Source organism: Rhinoraja longicauda, chromosome 4, assembly GCF_053455715.1.
Source record: "Rhinoraja longicauda isolate Sanriku21f chromosome 4, sRhiLon1.1, whole genome shotgun sequence".
Lineage (NCBI taxonomy): Eukaryota > Metazoa > Chordata > Chondrichthyes > Rajiformes > Arhynchobatidae > Rhinoraja > Rhinoraja longicauda.
This window is the reverse complement of record NC_135956.1, coordinates 31,811,058-31,836,367: the sequence shown is the minus strand read 5'-3', so window position 1 is coordinate 31,836,367 and position 25,310 is coordinate 31,811,058.

Here is a 25,310-nt window from a genome sequence, read left to right as displayed (position 1 = left end):
CGACAGCGCGCATTGTGACCCGTTGGACCTGCTCCATCTTTGATCCCCAGGTGAACTAGAAGATGGCTCAGGTGATTGCCTAGGCAGAGGAGTGAGGGACGGGCCACACCTGCGCCAAGTACAGCAGCCCTGAGAACATCTCACACCTGATGACCAAATCTGTGAAAAGAGAATGAGAATCAATATTCCAGGCCAAAGTAACTCAGTTCTGTTGAGGGATCTTCAACTTGTAAACTTAAATCGGTTTCCATTTTCATGGATGCCGCCTGACCGACTGTATTTCCAGCATTTCATGCTTTGATTTGAAATGCGAAAACCCAATGAGTTGGGGTTGTCGGAATAATTAGACTCATAACCCAGTGAAAGAAAAAGCTTCCGGTCATTTGTAGTGACAAGCGGGCAAGTGTATACATTGGACCGAGATTAGATTAGGCTTTGCTGTGTTTTCCTTCACTGCAATGAACCTTACCAACACCAATACTAGAAAATTATTTCTGGTGTTCCTTTGATTAACTGTCACAATCATATTTATAGATACAAATATCCAGTATTTTTCTGTGGAGATTCAGGATATTGGGAGTGATTTTCTGAGGGAACTCTGGTCCACATAAGAAATTGAAATGTTGACAAGATTGTAGACCCTGAGCAAACATCACCAGGATTGGTCATCGTCTTATGAGCAAGAGAGAAAAAAAAAACTTATCTCTATTTATTGTATGCTTTGCTCCTGGGAGGTACAAAGGAGAGGAGTTCTTATCGAAACGTATAAGATTATTAAGGGGTTGGACACGTTAGAGGCAGGAAACATGTTCCCAATGTTGGGGGAGTCCAGAACAAGGGGCCACAGTTTAAGAATAAGGGGTAGGCCATTTAGAACTGAGATGAGGAAAAACTTTTTCAGTCAGAGAGTTGTGAATCTGTGGAATTCTTTGCCTCAGAAGGCAGTGGAGGCCAATTCTCTGAATGCATTCAAGAGAGAGCTAGATAGAGCTCTTAAGGATAGCGGAGTCAGGGGGTATGGGGAGAAGACAGGAACGGGGTACTGATTGAGAATGATCAGCCATGATCACATTGAATGGCGGTGCTGGCTCGAAGGGCCGAATGGCCTCCTCCTGCACCTATTGTCTATTGTCTATTGTCTATTGTCTATTGATATAAAAAATATGCTAATAATACTAAACACAATCTGAATTGCTTCTGACTCTTATCAGCATTCTAGCTTGCATTGTGAGAAGCATTTTTCTTTCTGGACTTTGTAAGCAATAAAGTCTTGTGCACCTGGTGATGTTTTGAATTTGGCAGAAGATGAATAGACCAGATGTCATTTGATAATAAAGTAAATAGGTTGGCTCTTTGAGGCACAAAGGGCTGATGGTATTCCATGTGGCGCTATCATCCTATGACAGAAAAAAATCCTTTAATAGTTGAGCTTTGGCAAACCAAAGAAGTGCAATACAAATTTATTTTAAATGCTTCAAGGTTGCTCCTGAAGTGATTTTGCACCACTGATGCTTGCTGTTACATAAGCCCATATGTTTTCCCTGTAAAGATACAAATCATAAATATCACGTAAATTACATTTTGGTTGAGCTGTGATTAGCATATTTATGCGCCAATGGAAAATCGTACAACTATTGTCAGACAAGCCTTGAAATTAGAGAGGATATTTGTTTTACAGTAGAATAATGTTGAGAGATTTACAACAAACCATGCAGGAATTCTGCTGAAATTCGAAACTCGAATTGTGATGTATCCTGGTCAATGCTAATCAGGTTTTCAGACCAATGAGAAGATGTTAAAATGTCATAACATATGCTACTGACGCTCATCTATCTTCATTTGGTATGACAATATAAATCAAATATTTGCTGAACCTGTATTGTACAAAGATATTCCAGAGATCAATTATGCAACATGAGAGAAAACACTTGCTGTTATTATTCATAAATATGTAAATGGAAGATCCCAGATCTAGCATTTCATAAAGTTTATAGGACAAAGTTTTCTCTTCACACTGGAAGCTCCATCTATGATGTCATGTCGTACAATTGTGCTAAATTGGATATTTTCAGGAGAGGTCTAGCAGCTCAAAACTAGACATCAAGACAATGCTGTAGACTATCAGCAGCAGAAAAGGAAGCTACAACAAGATGTAACCTCAAGACCTGGCAAATCCTTGACTGTATCATTATTATTAAGCTGGGAATAAGCAATTAAAGTTCTGCATCTCTGCTACAAGTCAACATGAATAACGGTAGAAAATTAAACAAAACTAATGGGAAGAAGAGGGTTCAAGTACATCTCGAACCTCAACAATGGTGAAGCCCAACTAGTGATTGCTAAAGACAGACACAAAAAGCTGGAGTAACCCAGCGGGTCAGACAGCATCTCCGGAGAAAAGGAATAGGTGATGTTTTGGATTGAGACCCTTCTTTAGACTGAGAGCCATGGGAAAGGGAAACAAATACACAGTGATATAGAGAGATATAGAACAAATGAATGAAAGATATGCAAAAAAGTAATGAAGATAAAGGAAACAGGCCATTGTTAGCTGTGGGCTAGTTGAAAATGAATTACAGACAATGAGACTCAACAAGATGATTTTGAAACTGGTACGACTTGAAGCTGGTATGACTTGGGTGGAGGAGGGATGGAGAGAGAGGGGATGCTAGGGTTATTTGAAGTTAGAAAAATCAATAATAACACCACTGGGTTGTAAAATGCCCAAGAGAAATATGAGGTGCTGTTCCTCCAATTTGTGCCTAACTCCGACAATGGAGGAGGCCCAGGACTGAAAGGTCAGTGTGGAAATGGGAAGGGGAATTAAAGTGATTGGCAACTAGGTCCAGACGGACTGAGTGAAGGTGGTCAATGAAATGGTCACCCAGTCTATGTTTGGTCTAGCCGATGTTTAAGAGTCCACACCTTGAACAACGGATACAGTAAATGAGATTGGAGGAGGTGCAAATGAACCTCTGCTTAACTTGAAAGGACTGTCGGGATCCCTGGACATAGTCGATGAGGAGGTATCGGGATAGGTGTTGCATCTCCTATGGTTGCACGGGAAGGTACCTGAGGAGGGGGTGGTTTGGGTGGGAAGGGATGAGTTAACCAGGGAGTTTATTTCATCTAAAGAATGAGGACATCTCGGATGCACCAGGAGATCTGAGATGTCCTCATTCTTTAGGGAACGGGGTTCTCCTCTCCCATCATAGATGAGGCCCTCGCTTGGGTCTCCTCGGTACCCTGCAGCTCTGCTCTTGCTCCCCCTTCCCCTAATCGCAACATGGACAGAGTCCCCCTAGTCCTTACATTTCACTCCATCAGCCGTTGCATACAACACATAATCCTCTGACATTTTTACAACCTCCAACGGGTTCCTACCACGAGTCACATTTTCTTATCTCCACCCCTTTCCGCCTTCCACAGAGACCGTTCCCTCCACAAATCCCTGGTTAACTCATCCCATTTCAAGTAACCCTTGCTTTCCCCCTCTCTCCATCCCTCCCTCACTTTTAAGTCGTAGTAGCTTCAAAGTCGTCTCGGGCAAAACTGTCAGGGGATTACATGGAGAAAAATTATGTTGCACATATGTAACCCACCTGCAGCCAACATTCACATAATTTTGCAGTTGACAATAATTTCACATTTGGACTGAAGTTCGGCAGAACTCGTGTAAGAAGGAACTGCAGTTGCTGGTTTACACCCCGAAGATAGACACACAATGGTGGAGTAACTCAGCGGGTCAGGCAGCATCTTTGGAGAAAAGGAATAGGTGAAGTTTTGGGGCGATACCTTTCCTAAGACTGGGCAGAACTTTCCAGATTAATATTTAACTTGAAATAATATTAAGTGTGTCAAAGGCTTCAATTTCAAAACATAAGGACATGACCAAGTTTATGGTCTGATTTCCAACGAGCTTATTTTAATTGAGTTAGATAATTATTTGGCAATATGTTTATGAAATTTCATAAACTATGATGTAAAATCTTTATGGATCTCTTGGAGGGATTGATCCTGAAAAATGGTAAACATGTGGGATTGTTTTTACAAAATGATTTCCTTTCATTAGATATCTTTAGAGGACATATGCCCAAATAGTTTGGTTTAGTTTAGTTTACTTTACAGTGAAAAGCTTTTGTTGCATGCTAACCAGTCAGCGGAAAGACAATACAAGTTTACAATTGAGCCGTCCACAGTGTACAGATACATGATAAAGGGAACAACATGAATAATGTTTAGTGCACCTAAAGCAGCATCTGCCATTCTTTCTTTCTCCATTTCACATGCTCCACTGCAAAGTCTCCTCAAGGTGTGCCTATTGTGTGTCTATCTTTGCCTAAATATTCCGTTGTTTTGCTGGGGGGGACGGGGGGGGGGGGGGGGGGGGGGACGGACACATTCCTCATCTGTGTTGTTTGGATAATATAGAGCAAGTTCCCGGCTGCTCTCTCTAGCCTATTCCTTTATCCTTCTACAGCTCTATAAACCTATGAGATTTTTATTTATTTCGTTCTGAACCCTTTTTCATTTACATATTAAATACCTTCACCTTTTTTTAAATCATGGAATAAGATCTAGAATTCTCACCTTAAACTTTTTCACCTTGTTACCTCCCTTTAAAGGTAGACAAATATTTGGTCGTCTGTCCTAATATTTCTTGTGGCCTGGTGACAAAACTTTGTTTGACAATGCTCATAAGATATTCTTTGGATATTTTGTTGTATTAAAGATGTTATGTATAAAAATGACTCTGACTACTTCTATTGCATCTTGTATTTGAGAGAAACGTTACGTCAGGTGGCTAATGTTCATAAGTGATAGGAGCAGAATTAGACCATTCAGCACATCAAGTCTACTCTACCATTCAATAGACAATAGACAATAGGTGCAGGAGTAGGCCATTCAGCCCTTCGAGCCAGCACCGTCATTCAATGTGATCATGGCTGATCATTCTCAATCAGTACCCCGTTCCTTCCTTCTCCCCATACCCCCTGACTCCGCAATCCTTAAGAGCTCTATCTAGCTCTCTCTTGAATCATGGCTGATCTACTTTTCCCTCCTAAACCCACCTGCCTTCTCCCCATAACCCCTGACACCCATAGTAATCAAGAATCTATCTATCTCAGCCTTAAAAATATCTATTGACATGGCCTCCACAGCCTTTTGTGGCAATGTAATATTTAAGTTTTATATTTATGCTGTGAAATCAATGAAACCTGCCAAACAGTAATTTAAATTTTCCAAGACAGCAGTCAGTTTTTGTATGTCAAATTATTTTAATGTTGATAGCAGTTAGTGTTTCAATTGTTGTTTTTGATCCTGCAAAAAAATCAAAATGGACCATAATTGAGGCTGAATAATTAGGTAATTATAAATTATAAATATTGATTCATTAATTTTACAGGATATGCACACCACTGAGGCCTGTTTAATTGCACCGAAAATTAATTAAACAAAAGTGAAGACATCAATGTTTGCTGATCAGCAATGTTTGATAACTGAAGCAATCCTTTACTAAGCATTAAATTTCACACAGTTCTGTTCATTAGTAATAACTATCTCCAAATTGGCAGATTTGGTGATGTCAGGTGGAAGTCAAACCAATTACTCTCTGCCTTTGTTATTTCACATTTCCTCAAGGAATTGGTAAACTACAATTGCTCAAGGTTCGAGCAGGGCACATGTACAGAAAAGCAATGGAGACATCAGAATCTGAAGGATATGATTGACCACAATAATGGCCCCGAATATTCTGTCACAGTTAGTGGCCAAGTTTATCACAGACCCGAAAGTTCAATTGCATTTACCTTTCACTTTAACTTTCTGTGGAGTGCTGCCCAAATCCTCAAAGTAAGGCCTTGGTCAGGAGCAAGAACTTGCAGATGTCCATTCCATCATGTTGGATAGGAGGGGAAAGTAAGGATGAGCGTGATGGAGGCCAGAACAAGCCTTGTCCAGCCAGGCATAAAAAAAAGACATTTGAGAGTTGAAAATGCATTCTGGCCTTTATAGTCAAAATCTTTCAAAATATATAACACACACTCTGTTTATTATTTATATTATATTTTCAAATTTCAGATACAGTGTGGAAACAGGCCTTTTCGGCCCGCCAAGTCCGCGCCGCCCAGCGATCCCCGCACATTAACACTGTCCTACACACACTAGGGACAATTTTTACATTTTTTTTTTTACCCAGTCAATTAACCTACATACCTGTACGTCTTTGGAGTGTGGGAGGAAACCGAAGATCTCGGAGAAAACCCACGCAGGTCACGGGGAGAATGTACAAACTCCTTACAGTACAGCACCCGTAGTCAGGATCGAACCTGAGTCTCCGGCGCTGCATTCGCTGTAAAGCAGCAACTCTACCATTGCGCCACCGTGCCGCCCTATTAAAAAATAATATTTTAAAAAAAATTAAACAGTGAATCAATAAATGCTTGTATGCAATTAAAAAAAATTAAGTCAAAATGTTACTTAACTGAAACTCACCTGTATTCCTCATAGCTGTTATTCTCCATTCAAATAACTGAGAAACCGTTCACGTGCCAGATCTACAGTGACACAGGTTTTTGTACGGACTATCCTGAACAAGCACTGGGAATTGCTGGAACCCTGTCTTCTGACACTGGATCCATGAGGACCTCATTTTGGGACCACTGATGAGAATATGTTGATGAACAGGTGACCAGAACACCAAAGCTCAGGTTGACCCACCAGGGAAGTGTAGGGGAATGCTGCACTGTCAGAGGTTCAGTCTTTTGCATGGACACTTAAGCTAAAGTGATAAAGTCGTACAACAGGAAAACAGGCTCTTCTGTCCAACTCGTCCATGCTGACCAAGATGCCCATCTAAGCTAGTTCCCTCTGCCCGTGTTTGGCCCACATCCCTCTAAACTGTGCCTTTTCCATCTATCCATCCAAATGTCTCTTAAATACTATTATTGTATCTGCCTCAATTACTTCCTCTAACACCAAGTTCCATACACCGAGCACCCTCTATGTGAAAAGGTTGCCCCCCCCCCCACCCCCCAGTTCCTATTAAATCTTTCCATTCTCACTTTAAACCTGTATACTGGTTCTTGATTCTCCTACTCTAGGTAAAAGACTGTGCATTCACCCTATCTATTTCCCTCATGATCTTAAACACCTCTATAAGATCATCCCTCAGCCTCCCGTTCTCTAAGGAATAAGGCCCGAGCTTGTGCAAACTCACCCTCTAGTCCTGGCAACATCCTCATAAATCTCTGCATTCTTTCTAGTTTCATGACATCCCTCCTATAGCAGGGTGACCAAAACTGAACACAATACTAAGTGTAGCCTCACCAATGTCATGAACATCTGTAGCATAACACCCCAACTTCTATACTCAATATCCTGACCGATAAAGGCTAATGTACCGAAAGCCTTCTTGACCACCCTATCTACTTGTGACATCATTTCCAGGGAACTATGTACCTGCACTCCTGGAGCCCTCTACTTTACAACACTCTCCAGGGGCCTGTCATTTGCTGTGAAGGTCCCATCCTTATTGACTTCCAAAAATGCAACATCTTGCACTTATCTGCATTAAATTGCATCAACCATTCCTCCATCCACTTGCCCAACTGATCAAGATTCTGCTGTCATTTTTGCTGATCTCCTCATTTTATACACAAAACTTTAAAAAAATCAGTTAAATCTGAACAGAAATAGGTTTTCCATAATTTGGATTCAAAATAGTTGAAGTTAGACAATATTTCATTTAATTCCTCCAGAAACAATCCTAACCTCTACTATGATATTTGTCTTTGTACATATAAAGAAGATTTGACATTAGTATTCTCAAAAGCACTGTGACTGGTAGGAGATTATATATTCCAAAATTAGAATTATATTATCCCTGCTGCAATAATTTTCAAATTACAGACCTGAAACTACAGACTTGAATCACTACATTTAAATACAGTTATTGCGTAAAAGCTGAAAATACGATGTCTTTGCCGTAGAAAATATTGGTATAATTGAGGTTCTGCAGTTATAATATTCTTTATTTTCACCAGTAGGACATATCAATATAGAGAATCCATTGCATTAATTTGCAAACCAACTGGCAAAGCCAACATTTGAAACTCATCAAATCTGGTTATAACAACACAAGAGACTGCAACACTACAATCCACATCAGCCTTTTGATTTAACTCTTCGCTATAATTATTTTTTGGATAAACCTAGAATCCTGAGAGCCTTGTAATTTTTTAATGCCAAAATAATTAGTTTTTTTCATAATGAAGGTAATAATAGTGAATTCAACAACAAAAGCTGGTGAGACTATATTAGGTAGTAAAGGACTTTGAGGTATCAATGTCTTAAAATTTATTGCCCCCTTTCTAGCTCTATTGGACCCATGGTATAGAATTGCAATGAAGGAAGTGGATTATAGGTATTGTAAATGTATTTTCCAAATGTTGTGGGGACACAAAATTTGGCTGGTCACATAAATGCATTGGCAGGAAATCATGCCAGTAAGCAAATACAAAAAGAAGGAAGTAAAAAGAGGAGGGTTTCTGACGATTTTACATACCAACTAGCATGTCTTTGTGCGGTGGGAGGACAGGGAAATCACAGGGAGTCAACTGTGTTTCATTGTCATCTGCACCGGGAAAAGAACAATGAAATTCTTACTTTTACAGCAGCTTTTACAGGCACATGAACACAACAAACCAATTAACAATAAAAAAACAAATAGACAATAATGCAATAAATAATCCGTTATAATAGGTGACCATACTATAATATTGCAAGCTGAGTACGTAGTGGAACCCTTATACAAAGTCCATATTAGTTTGGTGCAGAGGGAGGGTTGTGGTTAGTATTGTGTAGAAACACTCAAGAGCCTGATGATTGGTGAGCATAAGTTGTTGAACTTTAACGTAACAACTGTTCACAGGCTCCTGTACATTCTTTTCAATCATATGAGTGTGATGGGAATGTGGATAGGGTGGCAGCAATCATTCATGATATTAGCTGCTTTCTTGAAGCACTTCCTATAGATCCCTTTGATAGTGGGGGAAGGTCAATACCTGTGATGGACTGAGCAATACCCAACACTTTCTGCACCCTCCTATGTTCTTGGGCGTTTGAGTTGCTGAAACAGGCCATGATGGTCCCACACCTGATGAGCTTCCACATATCCAATTTAATCACGAGATAAGGATCAGTGTAGTGCCATTTGATTCTTCTTCAATTTTGGTAGGTCAAATCTTGTCCATTGCCTGGGAACCCAGTGAGAATTAAAAACTCAATATGAAAGTTATTCCACATGTAAGCCAGTATCTTAATCACTTTCAAATACAGATGCTCCGCCTCCCCGGCTTACGATGCTTCGACTTGTGATATTTCGACTTTGCGATGGTGCAAACGGCAGCGACCCGTAGTGAGCTGCAGCTCGCTTCCGGCCACGTGATCAGGTGTATTAAATGCATTTCGACGTACGATATTTTCGGTTTACGATGGGTTTCTCGGAACTCCCATCATAAGTTGAGGAGCACCTGTAGTGAATGATGAATGAATGATACTTCATTGCTACATGTGCCAAGTCACAGTGATATTCTAGTAGAATGAAACATTCTAGCGCTCACTACTTAGTAAGAGTTGATTAAATTTAAGTTCTGGGGTTTCAGATACAGGTCTTTCAGCTCACAATGTCCATGCCAAACATAATGCCAAGTTAAATTAATCTCCTCTGCCTGTGCGTGATCCAAATCCCACCATTCCTTGCATATTCAGGTGGTTATCTAGAAACCTCTTAAATGCTGCAATCGTATCTGCCTCCACCACCACCCCTGGCTGCCTCCACCACTGCTCCTGGCAGCCTCCACCACCACCCCTAGCAACGGGATCCAGGCACCCACCATTCTCTATTTAAAAAGCTTGCCCAGCACATCTCCTTTAAATTGACCCTCTTCCTTTGAAGCTATTCTCTCTAGTCTTTGACATTTCCACCATGGGAAAAAGGTTCTTCAGCAGAATGCCTCCTCCTACTGTCTACTCTATCTATGCCTCCCATAATTTTAAATACGTTCATCAGGTCTCCCCTTATCCTCCGTTGCTCTAGAGAAAACAGTTCAACTTCTGATAGCTATAACCCTTCAAATCCATGCAGCACTCTGGTAACCTCTTCTCCTCATCCTCTTCAAAACCTCCAATTTCTTTCAGTGATGGGGTGACCAGAACTTCACACATTTTTCCAAATGCAGCCTAACCAAAGTCATACAAAGCTGTAGCATTGCTTCCTGATTCGCATGTTCAATACCCTATGAAAGCAGGCATACCATATACCAGCTTTACCATTAGAGGTAGGCTCTAATCCTGATTCACAATTCAATAAACGAAATGGGCAATGTGGCCACTTAAAATAAAATGGATGGAAGTTTGACCTAAATTAGACAGACAGACAGACAGACAGACAGACAGACAGACAGACAGGCAGACAGGCAGGCAGGCAGGCAGGCAGGCAGGCAGGCAGGCAGACAGACAGACAGACAGACTCTGGATTAGAGGTTATGGGGAGAAGGCAGGAGAATGGGGTTAGGAGGAAGCGATAGATGAGCCATGATTGAATGGCGGAGTTGACTTGATCGGCTGAATGGCCTAATTCTACTCCTATTCCTTATGACCTTATGATATTGAAATGAACCACCAACTCATGCAAAGTTTTCGAATTCTGTTTAGCAAGGTGCCCATTATCACAATAACATCGAAGATTCTAAAACGCTTTTAAAGTAAAACTTGCCCATTTTCTTATCTGAAATAGGAGTAGGCATTCTGTTGGAGAACTCTGATTCACCACTGGGATCAAAATATATGTGACTGTTTGTGAAAATAAGTTTTAATTTAAAACCACGCTGATTGATGTACATAATTTATGCTGATTAGCAAGCAGAAACACCATAAACATTGTTTCTTGTCACTAACCAGAGGAGGTTTTCTTGGAAACATCTAAAGGAGAATGCCCAGTAATTACCAGTAATGTGTCCACAGGCACACATGCACAGAAATTAATGTTCTTCATTACGCTTGAAGCTCTCTGCAGCAAGAATAAGCTTTTCTTTTAAACATTAAATTGACACAAGCGGTGCAAGTAACCTGTAAACTGGTGACTAAAATGCATGTCAGATATTCAGCCTCATTCTCCCAGTTTTCCTCTCATACATTCGGCAATTGAAAACCTGACCGTTTTCCAACAACTTGATTTCACAAATGGAGAAACAGCATCTGTTTTCCTGCAGCTTCACATATGGCCATCATTGTTGCTGAGATGAGCTGAAGCAGGTAGCCCATGAAAAAGTATCCCTCTGCAGCATCGCCTCCTCTTGGGATGGGCATGGCCCCGGTCTGTGCAAAGGACTGCTGGGTTCCCAGTCAGATGAAGCCACATATTTAATTAGAACATGCAGGACGCCTATCTGTCCAACACACTGCAGACAAAGCGATCAAACGCCGATCCTTTTCACCTTTTTGTTCAGCGATGCTTTCTTTGTTTTCACTCAGATGTACCAAATCCTACAAATTTTGAATTCTAGCATTATTTTACAGGAATATTTTCACGAGGCGATGTCCTTTCAGCAATCCACTTCGAGAGGTTCTAATTACATGAAACAAGTACTGACATATTCATTTTAAGTGTTCAACTTGCACGATCCTCTTAACAGAAGTAAACTGAGCAATTTGGTATTGAAGGTGAATTATTTTTAAAATGTTAATAATGCTGCAATATTTACCTCTTAGTGCAATGTACACATCGTTCTTACAGTGTGTTTTTATTAGCTTTTATCTGACTATTCACACTCAATTTGGGGTAGAAACAAACACAGCACTTGAATTCACAGTCAGCAGTTGGACAATTGACTGCATTTCACAAGCTACAAAACAAACTGAGTTCAACCTAAGGGAGGTCCAGTAACATATCCATGTGCTTCACACTGTTCTGATCATGGCTTTGAAACTTGGCACAGATTGACCAGATAATATTAGGAAGACTCTTCATCGAAACACTTGAGATAATGCGGTGGTTAGTATCAAGCAAACGCTGTGGAATACTCAAGGTTTTCACATTGTCAGAACAAATATTTTACTGCAATAAAGGATTCCATTTAAAGTTTGCTCGTTAACTATCTTGGCGTTTATGCACAATTAACTTCTGCTCACAAGGCATGGATATCGCTTTAAATTAAAATGTTTTATTGATGTGCAGTAACAAGCAGATTTAGTTTAGTTTAGTTTAGAGATACAGCATGGAAACAGGCCCTTTGGCCCACGGAGTCTGCGCAGACTAGCAATCCCCAAACACTAACACTATCCTACACGCACTAGCGATAATTTTACACTTAAACCAAGCCATTTAACCTACAAACCTGTACGTCTTTGGAGTGTGGGAGGAAACTGAAGAGCTCGGAGAAAACCCACGCAGGTCACGGGGAGAACGTACAAACTCCGTACAGGCAGCACCCATAGTCAGGATCGAACCCGGGTTTCCGGCGCTGTAAGGCAGCAACTCTACCGCTGTGCCACCGTGCCGTGAAGATTTACTTCAAGGGAACTCTTATAACTTAGGCACACAATGGCTAACATTTGATTGAATAGTCAACCTGAAAATCCTCACAATAATTTGTTGAATTATCCATTATCTCCCTTAATAGCACATGCTACCATGCATACCATTCAATGCGCCAATTCAGCTGTAGTATGTTTACACTGGTGATCTAACTGAGAGAGTAAAGAGTAGGGAGACTACATTTTTGTTGTTGCCTTTCAGAATTTTGGGGACTATGGAAACAAATGGGAATCTGTCTTCACACAGGATTCACTGGTGCTTGCTAGACTCTGTGTTTAGTGATGGGTTCTCACTTCTTTCTTCAATCCTCATGAACAAATGGGGATGCTCACTTATTCCAATATAGCCGAGAAAGGTTATTTACCGACTATTCCTCTCCCCAGGCAAAATAACACATTTTATTTGCTAGCTTCAGCCAGTGAGCTAATTTCTACTTATGTTGTATTCTACCATTGTGCTCCAGGGGATATCTGCTTCTGCCTGCAAAGAAATACGTACTAATCCAAACTATATATCTCCTAAGTCTTTTGATCCTGTATTCTTTCCTCTAAGAGCATTAGATAGAGAAATGCAGTCTAATTATGGAGAACTAATGGAACATTTATGGTTAATGATAATAATAGAGACAACAGCAATACAAAAGTCGAAAGACACTTTATCTAAACAAAAATAATGATCAGCTCAATATGCAACTGTTTGGTGCACCAACAACCTGTTGAGGGAAAGAAATCCAACAAGTCTGAGGAAGGCAATAGTCAACACCTTAATTTGATGGCCAATGAATGCTCATGTGAAGGGGAGGAATGGAGGTTACATTATCAGGCCAAGACTTTGTTAACATGTTTTACCAAATGCTTAACATATTTAGTACATTGTGACCGCGCCGATTCTCAGAACAACAAGTGCTTCCCCGCTAGATTATCATATAATTACATGGAACATTCTCAAGGTTTTCTGCCTTTAACAATCACAACATTGTTTATTTGTTCCTGATGCACAAAGCTGCTAGAAGTCTCCATCTTCACACTGGGCCCGAGGTCATAAGGTCATTAGGAATAGGAGCATAATTAGGCCATTCCGCCCATCAAGTCAACTCCGCCATTTAATCATGGTTGATCTATATCTCCCTCCTAACCCCATTCTCCTGCCTTCTCCACATAACCTCTGACACATGTACCAATCAAGAATCTATGTATCTATGCCTTAAAAATATCCACTTACTTGGGCTCCACAGCCTTCTGTGGCAAAGAATTCCACAGGTTCACCACCCTCTGACTAAAGAAGTTTCTCCTCATCTCCTTCCTAAAAGAACGTCCATTAATTCTGAGGCTATGACTTCTAGTCCTAGACTCTCCCACTGGAGGAAATATCCTCTCCACATCCACTCTATCCAGGCCTTTCACTGTTCTGTATGTTTCAATGAGGTCCCCCCTCATTCTTCTAAACTCCAGCGAGTACAGGCCCAGTGCCGACAAATGCTCATCATAGGTAATTTCTGATATGACTAGGGTCATGCTGCATCCTAAATGAAAAGCGAGTTCTTGAGCTGTTAATGGTGTCTGGGTAAAACCTGCTGAATTTACACAGACTCAGCCTTGTTGTACTAACAAAACCTGACCCATCTGAGCAAAGGAAATACAGGTCAAAAACCTGTAAATGTTTGCTTATTACTTTTCATACATTTGCACACCAGATAACCATGATTAGTCACACATTCTGATACGGAATATCTGTTGAAGAAATGTCACACTCTTTCCACATAAACAGCAAATTTCTCACCTGGGTGTACGCCAGATGGCGCTGTGCTGTATGTGTGAAGAAATAATAAACTGAAAAGCCATATGCTTAAATATAATTAAAATAAATTACCTGGGGTTGCTGCAACAATATTCTTGGGATTATTCATATTCATTAGGATCATTGACTAATACACCACCGAGAAAGGCCGTTTGGTCTATTGTGCCTGTGAGTACTTCAGTGTCAGAGCAGCAGCGGGAGATTTCAAAAAGCAGCCATTGGATTGGTTGGCCAATTAAGCAGCCAATAAAAGGAAGGAAAGTGAGGCGAGTGGCCATGTTGGAAAAGAGGATGCAGTGCGGTGGTGTGAAAGTGCGAGGCTTTGGCTCTAGAGGCTTAAGTGCTATGTTGAGGGTATGTTTGAGGCTTTGGTGGGGATGCTGAGATTGAGCAGAGGTGGGCAGGAGGCTAATTTGCTGTCTGCTGTTTCTTGTGTGTGATTGTTGTGCTTTTTTTCTTCTTGGTTTTAGTGCAGTAGTGATGGCAGGTAGAATGGTCCTCCTGCAGGATGTGGGGAGTAAGGGAAACTGCTGGTGTCCCTGCTATTGATGCCTGTGGGAATTGTGTCCAGGTGCAGCTCTGTAAAGACTCCATTTGGTAAATGGAGCTGCAGCTGGATGACCTCTGGCTCAGCTGAGAGAGTGAGAGCTTTGTAGATGAGTGATAGAGAGGTGGTCACCCCTAATGTACAGGAAGAGAGTAGGTTGGTGACATGAGGAATGGGTGTAGGCAGAGAGTATAGGTGAGCCCTGTGGCTATTCCCCTTCAAACCAGGTATACACTTTTGGATACTATTGAGGGGGTGGGTAACAGTAGCGGCCTGGTTTGTGGCATGGAGTGTAACAATTGGGATGTTACATTATGTTACAATTGCAAAAGATGTTGGTGAAACCACATGTATTGTGTTCAGTTTTGGACACCCTGCTATAGGAAGGATGTCATTGGGCTGGAAAAAGTACAGGAAGATTTATGAGGATGTTGCCAGGATTTGAGGGCCTGAGTTATAAGGAGAGGTAGGGCAGGCTCGTACTTTATTCCTTGGTGCACAGGAGGATGAGGGATGATTTTATAGAGATATATAAGATCATGAGGTTAAGAGATAGGATGAATGCACACTGTCTTTTACTCAAAGTAGGGGAATCAAGAATCAGAGGGCATAGGTTTAAGGTAAGAGGGGAAAGATTTAGTTGGAACCTGATGGGTAACTTTTGCAAACTGAGGATGGTGGGGTTATGTAACAAGCTGCCAGAGAAGGTAGTTGAGGCAGGCACTACAGTGCATTCAGAAAGTATTCAGACCCCTTCACTTTTTCCACATTTTGTTATGTTGCAGTCTTATTTTAAAATGGATTCAATTCAATCTACACACAATACCCCATAATAAAAAAGCTAGTTCAGATAGTCATAATCATACAGTGAGTAAACAGACCCTTTGGCCCAACTTGCCCACACCAACCAACATGTCCCATCTACACTAGACCCACCTGCCTGCATTTGGCCCTTATCCCTCTAAACCTATCCCCTCCATGTACCTGTCTAATTGTTTCTTACACGTTGCAATGGTTCCTGCCTCAACTACTCTCGCAGCTCGTTCCATATACCAGCCAACCTTTGTGTGAAAAAGTTACCCCTGTTAAATCTTTCCCCCTTCATCTTAAAGAAGAGAAATAACCAATTAAACTATACAGCTGATTTTTTCAATACTATAAACTTGTTCGGTCTTCTATTGTTGCAGCAAAGTTTAAGCCTGCTTTCTATAATATTTATTTAATCCTACATAATAATCACGCAGCACCCATTCTTACCTGCAGAGATTAAAATCCCCATTTAAGATGAAACAGCAAATAAAATCATTGTTTTCAGCACTTTGAGGAAAAAAGTCTTATCCCAAAAATGTCAGCTTGACTTTTTGTTTAATAAATACTACACTTCTGATACTTATTGCTGGAAGTTGAGCTTAAAGAAGAAACTTATCATTAGCAGGGTCGAACACCTTCAAGCCTCAGCGAGCTGAATTTGTTCTGGTTAATAGAAAAAGGGAAATGTACCTTCTTTTGTTTAAGTGGGAGCTAAATACCTCGGCATTTTAGACATACTGTCTTTTTATGTGCTTCACAAGATAACATTTTCACAGCTGTTGGTCTGCTACAAACTGCTTGAATCCTCCAGAGGGATTTGTATTTACAACTGCAGTCACCTGTCAGAGTAATCCAGAAATGAAATTCAGCATCCTATTGTCCTGTTCAGCATTTTCTATCACTGTAAACAGTCTCTTGAGACGATAATTATTACAGGGCATGCTCCTAGGATTAGGTAAATAGAACTCAACCTGCCAGCAAGCATAGAGAAGGAAGTACAGTCTGTGCAATACCCTGCCAAAATTCTGAAAGGGCTTGGAGCTTTATTGACATTTAAATCAAAAATAGTTAGCATTGAAAGCAGCTGTTCAGAAGAGGTTTCATTGGAAGATGTTCGCAGAGTGGAAGGAATATGCTTTGAATTGAAATACAGGCCTCTTGACAAGCAATTTACCTTCTGTCATTCTCCATGTGCTCTAGCATTACTGGGTACTTGTTGTGATAGCCTACTTAAAGCCACACATGTGTACAGTTTAGGATGAAAGATTAAGCACAATTTAAGACGGGAAGTAACAAAATTGCTGAATGTCATTCACCACTGCTGACGTTGTCATCTACATGGTGGCAATGCAGCTGTAAGGTGGCTCTAATGTGACTGGCTCATAGAATCAGATGTCACTCATTGTAATGGAGCACTGACTAGCATTCCAGGAACTAGACTATCGGGCAGACTGAGATTATGTGCATTAATCTGAAGCATTTGTTGATGCTGAAGTAATGACTGAGATCACATTATTCATGAAACGCTATCAGCCGTTATTAGAAAATCTCTACCCTTATTGTGCAGGGCACCAAGACTGTGTGTAGTAAGTGCTCATAAAAGGAAATGAAGGATATATACCTCAAATAACTGCTCCCACAATGGGTCAAAAGATAAGTGAGTAAGTTAGATTGGTTTAATCACGTTAGGGAATTTTAAACTTTAAAATATATTATTATAAAGAATTACTTGTTGGTGATTTCTCGTGGAAGTTATTTTTTTAAGTGAGCATTTTTTGCATCAGTTTCTGACACAGTAGACTATTTCTCTAGTTAACGTGATCATAATACTGTGATTAATATTACAGTAACTGTGACTATCAGTGTCAGTGCAAGCAATAAAAAGCAAAATAACTTGCTTTGTTGCCATAAGTGGCAGCTATAAAAAATAAATGCAACAAACTCTTTATATATTTGTTTCACTGGCATCTGCAACACATCCTGTAATGTATTATGATTATGTGATGTCACTTTCTTATTGGCAAAGGCCCATTAATGAGATGTTTTTCAAGGTCATTTTGCCAGTGGATGTTGTATTATCCTTTATTGTGACCCTGATTTCCATTTGTAAAATATACTTTGAAAGCTCAGCATTTCCAAAACTGCATACTGTATTTAACAAAAATCAACAGTGTCTATTGTTGCAATCATTGCTGCACAACTGGCTTGTAATTTTAATAATGAAATCCAGCTCAATATATACACTTAAAATGCCAATGAATTTGGTGTCACACACTAGACATAAGCTGCAAAATGCAAAGGAAGTGTGTTCCTTGTATTCCTGAAAATCAATAATATTAAATGAGTAGTGAATTATAAAGTGATAATTTTAAATTTATAAATAAAGGTAAACAAGCTTAATGGGACTTCTGCCATGTCACATATTGTCTTATATCATTAATTATCCTAAAACAATACCTACATCCATACATCATATTGTTACACAGATGTTGTCCAAACCAACAACGATGAATGGCCACTAAATACCATAGCAATTATTTTGCAATTTAGTCAATCAGTTTCTTTAAGACATGTAATCTGTGCACATAATTAGAGCATTTACAGAATTCTAAGGTTCTAATACACTTTCTATTTTTTTTTCATACGTACACATTGTGACTAATTTTAAGCTGTATTCTGAGGTGTGATGGTTTCCCTGATTAACTTTAATGTCACAAGAAGACAATATCAGATCTGTTAAGTCTCACTATTATAGTCTCATTCATTTTAGTCTCACTGATCTTCATTTAAAAATGTAATATATATTTTGTAACACAGTGTGGAAAATTAATAATCACAGGCTTTTGAATTGCATGTTCTTCATTTCAATTGCAATTCTCACCCCTGAAACAGTACTAATGCCAACATTGTCAAATCAGGATGCTAATTGTCTCGCTTGTTCCAAGCCATCTTTGCATTTTTCTTGTTGTCACCCTATTAGAGCTTTTGCACCCCTTTATATGAAACAAAATTGCATGGAGAAAGTATCACCACAAAAATTGCAGTGAATTGTGGACACAGCCAAGACCATCACACAAACCAACCATCCTTCTATTGACTCCATTTAGACCTCACACTGCCTCGGCAAGGCCAGCAGCATTATCAATGATGAGTCACACCCTGGCAACTCCCTCTTCTATACCTTTTGGCTGATGGGAGAGCGGAGAAGTGTGAAAACTCACACTACCAGTTTCATGTACAGTTTCTTCCCAGCTGCCCTCAGGCAACTGAATCATCCTACCACAACCAGAGAACAATGTTGAACTACTATCTACCTCTTTGGTGACCCTTGGACTATCCTTGATTAGACTTTGCTGGCTTTACCTTGCACTAATTGTTATTCCCTTAGCATGTATAAACACTGTAAATGGATCATTTGTAAGCATGAATTGTCTTTCTGCACGCAACAAAAGCTTTTCACTGTACCTTGGTACACGTGACAATAAACTAAACTGAAACAAATGGTGTATGAGAATTTATAGTTGTTCCTATGGCATCAATTGTTCAATTAAAGGGCAATCATTTAAGTTAGTAAAATTTGTCAGTCAGCATGATAGTTATGTTCAAAAGAGAAGGAGACCATTTGGACTCCTGCACCTGCTCTGCTGTTCAATGCAGAATGGCTGATTTTTGAAAACCTCGTTGACACTTTCCACCAACCCTGTATCCCCAGAAATCCTCAGCACTCTTAATTTTGGTATCTATCTCTATCTTGAACAAACTCAGTGAATGATACTCCATGGCCTCTGGGGAGAAAATTCCAGATTCATTGCATTCTGCATGAAGATGTGTCTCCCCATATCTGCCTTGACTGAGTCCACACTTAGCCACCATGTTCCCCCAATTCAATACTCCCAGCCAGAGGAAATGTCATCACTGCATCTCCACTGGCAAGCCCCATGAAATAAGGTGCCATGATGGTGCTGCGGATGGTGCTGCTCTCTCACAATTCTACAAACTGTGGTTCAATCCTGGCTTTGGTACTGTTCTTGTGAGGTTTGCAATTGTGTGTGTTTTCCCTGGATGCTTTTTTCTATCACATGCCAAAGATCTGCTTGTGGGTAGGTTAATTGCCACTAAGTTGCCCCAAGTGACATGAGAATGAGAATGGGATGGAGTGGGGGGAAAGATGAGTTGATAGAGATGTGGGGGAGAAATGGGATTAATGTTGATGATTGGCAGGATTGTGAAGGGCGGAGGGAACTATTACCCCGTTCTATGATGTTTCTCCTCTCTTCTGCTACATTCAAGAGAGTATATGCATAGACTCTTTAATCTTGTCTTAAACAACAACCTTGCCACATTCCCTCCAATATCCCAGGAACCAATCTACTGAAGCAACAAATAATCTGCTGGCAGAATTCAGTGGGCCGAGCAGCATCTGTAGATGAAAAGGAATGGTTAACATTTTGGGTGGTTCAGGACGTTCAGTCCTGATGCAGGGATTCTACCTGAAACATTGACCATTCTTTTCCATTCCAGATACTGCTCCACCTGCTGAGATCCTCCAGCAGATTGTTTATTGCTCTAGATTCCAGCACCTGCTGTCTTTTCTGCCGAAGGAAGCAAAAAATTATTAAGCTCTCTTTTATCCTCCTGTATTCCATCACGGCATTGTTTGAGATCTGGCCTACTCCAGTGGTGTCATCTACATACTTGTAAATGGAATTCCAGCAATATTTGGCTGTACAGTTGTGAATATAGTGAGCATAGTAAAGGCTGAGAATGCATCCTTGCAGGGCACTGGTGTTGAGAAGTATTGTGAAGGTACCAGCATCTGCAGTTATTTTCTTACAGTATTGTGAAGGATGTATTGTCACCTATTCTAACGTTTACCACTTGGGTTACTATGTGTGACTTGAATGCCACAGACTTGGACTTTACCTGAGAATGGACCTCCCAATTCATCCAAGGTTTCCCACTAGGGAACACTCATGTCATCTTCATTGGCCTCCAATTATTTTTCCCCGAAACTTTGAATTTTTTTCACAGTCTTAATTTTTTGTTAATTATACTCGCCAGTGCAAAGTAGAATTTCTCCATTTAGAATTCTGCTTGAAACAGCCCTAAATGAAGTTACAAATTACATTCTTTATGATGACCATATATTGTACCCCTTTCTTATTTTGCCATATTTACAGCCTTTGCACTGTTGATCAAGCTATTTTTCATTGTCATGCTTAAATTACCCTTTCGACTACAGCCAGAGCATTTCCACAAATAAATTTTCTATCCCACTCCATTAGGCTGATCCCTTTGGATCTGACCATGGCACTAAGAGGCAATTAATTTTATCAGCAATCTGAGAGGAAACTAAAGCACCCGATATAATCCCATGGGATCGGAAGAACCTACAAAATCCACCTAGAAAGCACCCAAGGGTCGAAGTGAACACAGGTTCCTGGTGTTGTGAAACAACAGCACTAACCGCTGCACCACCCTGTCATTGAAACTGATAATAATTCTTTATGATATTCACAAAATGCTGGATTAACCCAATGGGTCAGGCAGCACCTTTAGAGAAAAGGAATAGGAGACATTTCGGGACCTGAAACGTCACCTATTCTTTTTCTCCAGAGATGCTGCCTGACCTGCTGAGTTACTCCAGCACTTGGTATCTATCTTTGGTGTAAACCAGCATCTGCAGTTCCTTCCTACATACAATGACTCCTCTGTGGTTGTCTAAATCATACTAGGTAAGAGGTTTTCATTTTAAGTAAGCACAATAACCTTTTACTTTTACAATACAAATAAAATGAAGAAAAAAGCATGCCTGCTTTACATGTAGACTGCACATGAGCATTTTAATGGTTTAAACAAATATTGATAATGGAGGAAATGGCCTCAGGTAGTGGCTGAATTATTTTTCTGCATCAATTGTATATGCGCTCCTTAATTCTCTTCTAGCCTCTCCCTTCATCCATCAGCTTAGGATAGTTATCATCAGTCATGCAGAATCTCAACCAGACCAGAAAACGTTGTGTGTGTGACTAAAAGGTTTTGATCACGATAGACCCATTAGGTGGTTATGTTTCTGCGGTGTAATTAGGTAGATGAGGCAATGCTTCCAAACTTCTTATATCACCATATAATTTGCTGAAAGGATTATAAAATTTTATGATGTGGTGATGAAGCAATTAGTTTAAAGTAACCACACTACTAAACATAAAGTGAACACAAACCTTAAACAAACCTTCATTGGGTATTGAAGAGGAACTGTTGCTTAGGAACTCTGTGTTTCAACAGCTCTGAATCTGGAGTCATAATGATTTATTTTGAGATGTTTGTACATGTAATGTTTTATTTGTAAGACATTTTAAATATTTTAATGGAGTAAAGATGACAAGAAAGCTTTTCTATAAATTAAAAACTGGAGCTTGGAATCTATTGCAAGTTCTAAAATATTAGCTTAAAAACTTGACTTGTTACTGACAATTCTTTGAGAATTTCTATTTACCAAGCCTGAAACACTGGGCAACTGCATTTGTTAAAATCTACAGTTCTTGTGTAATGTCTAAACTGGAGCAAGATCCAAGAGCAGATTCTGAGTAATGGAGGTAATTGGTGCTATAACTTGGCCCGCACGTTTATTACATATATCTGTGCAGTAATCGTAAGCTTGGAAACACTTTCCTCTGATCGGATCCTGTAGTATAACCCAGTATATCAAGACCATAATGACAGCATAGATTGATTGTATCAGTCTGCCTGTTGTCACGTGCTACCCATTGCTTATGGTTACTGCAATGGAAATGATTCCATTGTCAAATGTTTAGCTGTATCTCCATGGCCATTAACTAAAAGATGAAGTGATTGGACAATCATTTTCGGCCCAGTGTTTTAAGTAACTGGTTACCTTCAGAATCTAGTGAGTTATTTATATATTCCTGGGTTATGCAATCATTTGATCAGCCTCAGACCATTTCTAGAATGGTCGCAAATTTCTTGGGGAAGTGATACAAGGTGAATAAAAATGGCTGATTGCTCTGATCTGTAAACTGTTGCTTTTCCTTCTATAAGGTATGCCATAAAACATGAAATAAGAGATATTTAAAACTTGCAGAAATGTTTCTGTAAATGTATTTGCTACCTGGAGGATTTGTTTAAAACAAAATGGCTCGGTAAATACCATAGAATGAAGAAAACGAGCTTCTTCCGTCAATTAAATTGTTGCCTTTATTGCTCAGGATATAAATATGTATAATTTGTTAAATTGTGAGCTTACATCTTTGCATAAATTTGAATCCATATTTTCTGGTTACCAAAACAAAGATCAGTTCACAATAGGACCAAACATTTCCATCAAAAGGGAAAAAATTAGATGAACGCAGACATGCAAAATACTCAGCAGGTCAGATGCTACCTGCAGGGAGAAGTAGTTCAACTAATGTTTCAGTTCAAGGCCTTTTCATCAGAAACATTAACCTTGTTTCTCTATCCAAGGATGCTGCCTAACCTGTGGAGTATTTTCAGCACATTTTATTTTGGATTCAGTTTTTTTTACTTTCACACTTTTTTTGCTTTTCGGATAGAAAACAAAACTGAGTGCAAAATAAGTCAATATTGGTGTGACCTTTGGATTGTCTGGCAAAATCTTCCTCAGTTTAGAACGTAGGTTTACTCTTAGAATTATTGACATTGTATTCAATAAGTTGTCTGTTGGCTGCCAGTGACTAAACAAGAAAATGAGTATCCCCTCTTAAGATACCTTACTTCGTGTTGCATCAATATTAAGGGAAAAAAAGCATTATGACAAGGAGTTAAGTGAACAGAAGATCTTTGTTTAATTTCTTTTTAATTCAATGATAGCAAAAACAATATATACTGACACAATTAAAGGTGTGTAGGTTCTGCCTACACACCTCGTGTAGTTTATTAAGCAAAAATTAATATTAAGATACATTAGGACACAAGGATGTTTTATTTGATGATTTATTAGGACACAAGGAAGGTTTATTTTAAGATTACCAAGAAGAAGAGAGTTCCAGGAAGATAGTGCAGTGCTTGGAAATAATGTGGCTATGGACAAGGCAGGAAATGAAGGAGCAATTTAAATCAGCTGTGCAGAAGAGCGGTGGTCTCGCATATGAGAGCCATAACAAAGAGGAAGGTGTGCAGTTCTGGTGATGGAGTGGATTTGTGATTGAAGCCTTAGAAATATTATTGCATCATAACCAGTGTGCTCCCCTTGGCTGGTCCTTGTGTTCAGAAAATATTGCATCAAATCCCATTATATATCTGATCATCATTTTTGTCAGAGTTTAACCCTATTTACTTTTAAAACTGTTGATATGAGAGCATTATCCTCCCACTAACTTGTTTTTGCCCATTCTCTCTTGTTCACAAAGTTCACAATTCTTTTTTAGTTTTAGTATTTTTAGAGATACAGCTTAGAAACAGGCCCTTCGGCCCGCTGAATCCGCGCAGGCCAATGGTCACCCGTACACATTTTCAATGTTCTCCCAGTTTTGCATCCCACACACTAGGGCCAATTTACAGAAGCCAATTAACTTAAAAACCTACAAGTCTTAGGAATGCAGGAGGAAATTGGGACACCCAGATAAAACCCATTTGTTCACAGGGAAAACGTACAAACTTTGCACAGACAGCACCTGTAGTTGGGATCAATCCCAGGTCTCTGGCTCTGTTAGGCAGCAATTGTACGGCTGCACCACTGTGCCACCCTTATCTTGTGAAGTTCTGTGAACTTTAGCCATGTATGAATTCATTTATTTGGGCAGTACCATTGGCAAAGAAAAACAACATACAACCAGAAGTGGATGACAGAGTTAATGATCAAATTGTAGACTGAATCCTTTATTAGAATTGGAGAGGAAAATCAATGCATTTCTTTTCTCAAGATAATTATTAATATTTTAAAGGAATTTTACCTACTTCAACTGAAAGGTGTATTGTTTATAATGGCATTTGATTGACTTAAAGAATAAGAGTCATCATATCATATCATATCATATACATACAGCGCGGAAACAGGCCTTTTCGGCCCACCAAGTCCGCGCCGCCCAGCGATCCCCGCACATTAACACTATCCTACACCCACTAGGAACAATTTTTTACATTTACCCAGTCAATTAACCTACATACCTGTACGTCTTTGGAGTGTGGGAAGAAACCGAAGATCTTGGAGAAAACCCACGCAGGTCACGGGGAGGACGTACAAACTCCTTACAGTGCAGCACCCGTAGTCAGGATCGAACCTGAGTCTCCGGCGCTGCATTCGCTGTAAAGCAGCAACTCTACCGCTGCGCTACCGTGAAATTTGCCAGTGTATTTAGAACATTTTTATTCAATTAAATGATGAAAGAGAAGAGAGATGACAAAGCATAAATTCATTAGTGATAGGAGCAGAATTAGGCCATTCGGCCCATCAAGTCTACTCTGCCATTCAATCATGGCTGATCTATATTTCCCTCTTAACCCCATTATCCTGCCTTCTTCCCGCAACCCATGACACCCATACTAATCGTAGTAATTCAAATGAGAGAAATTTTAAACATG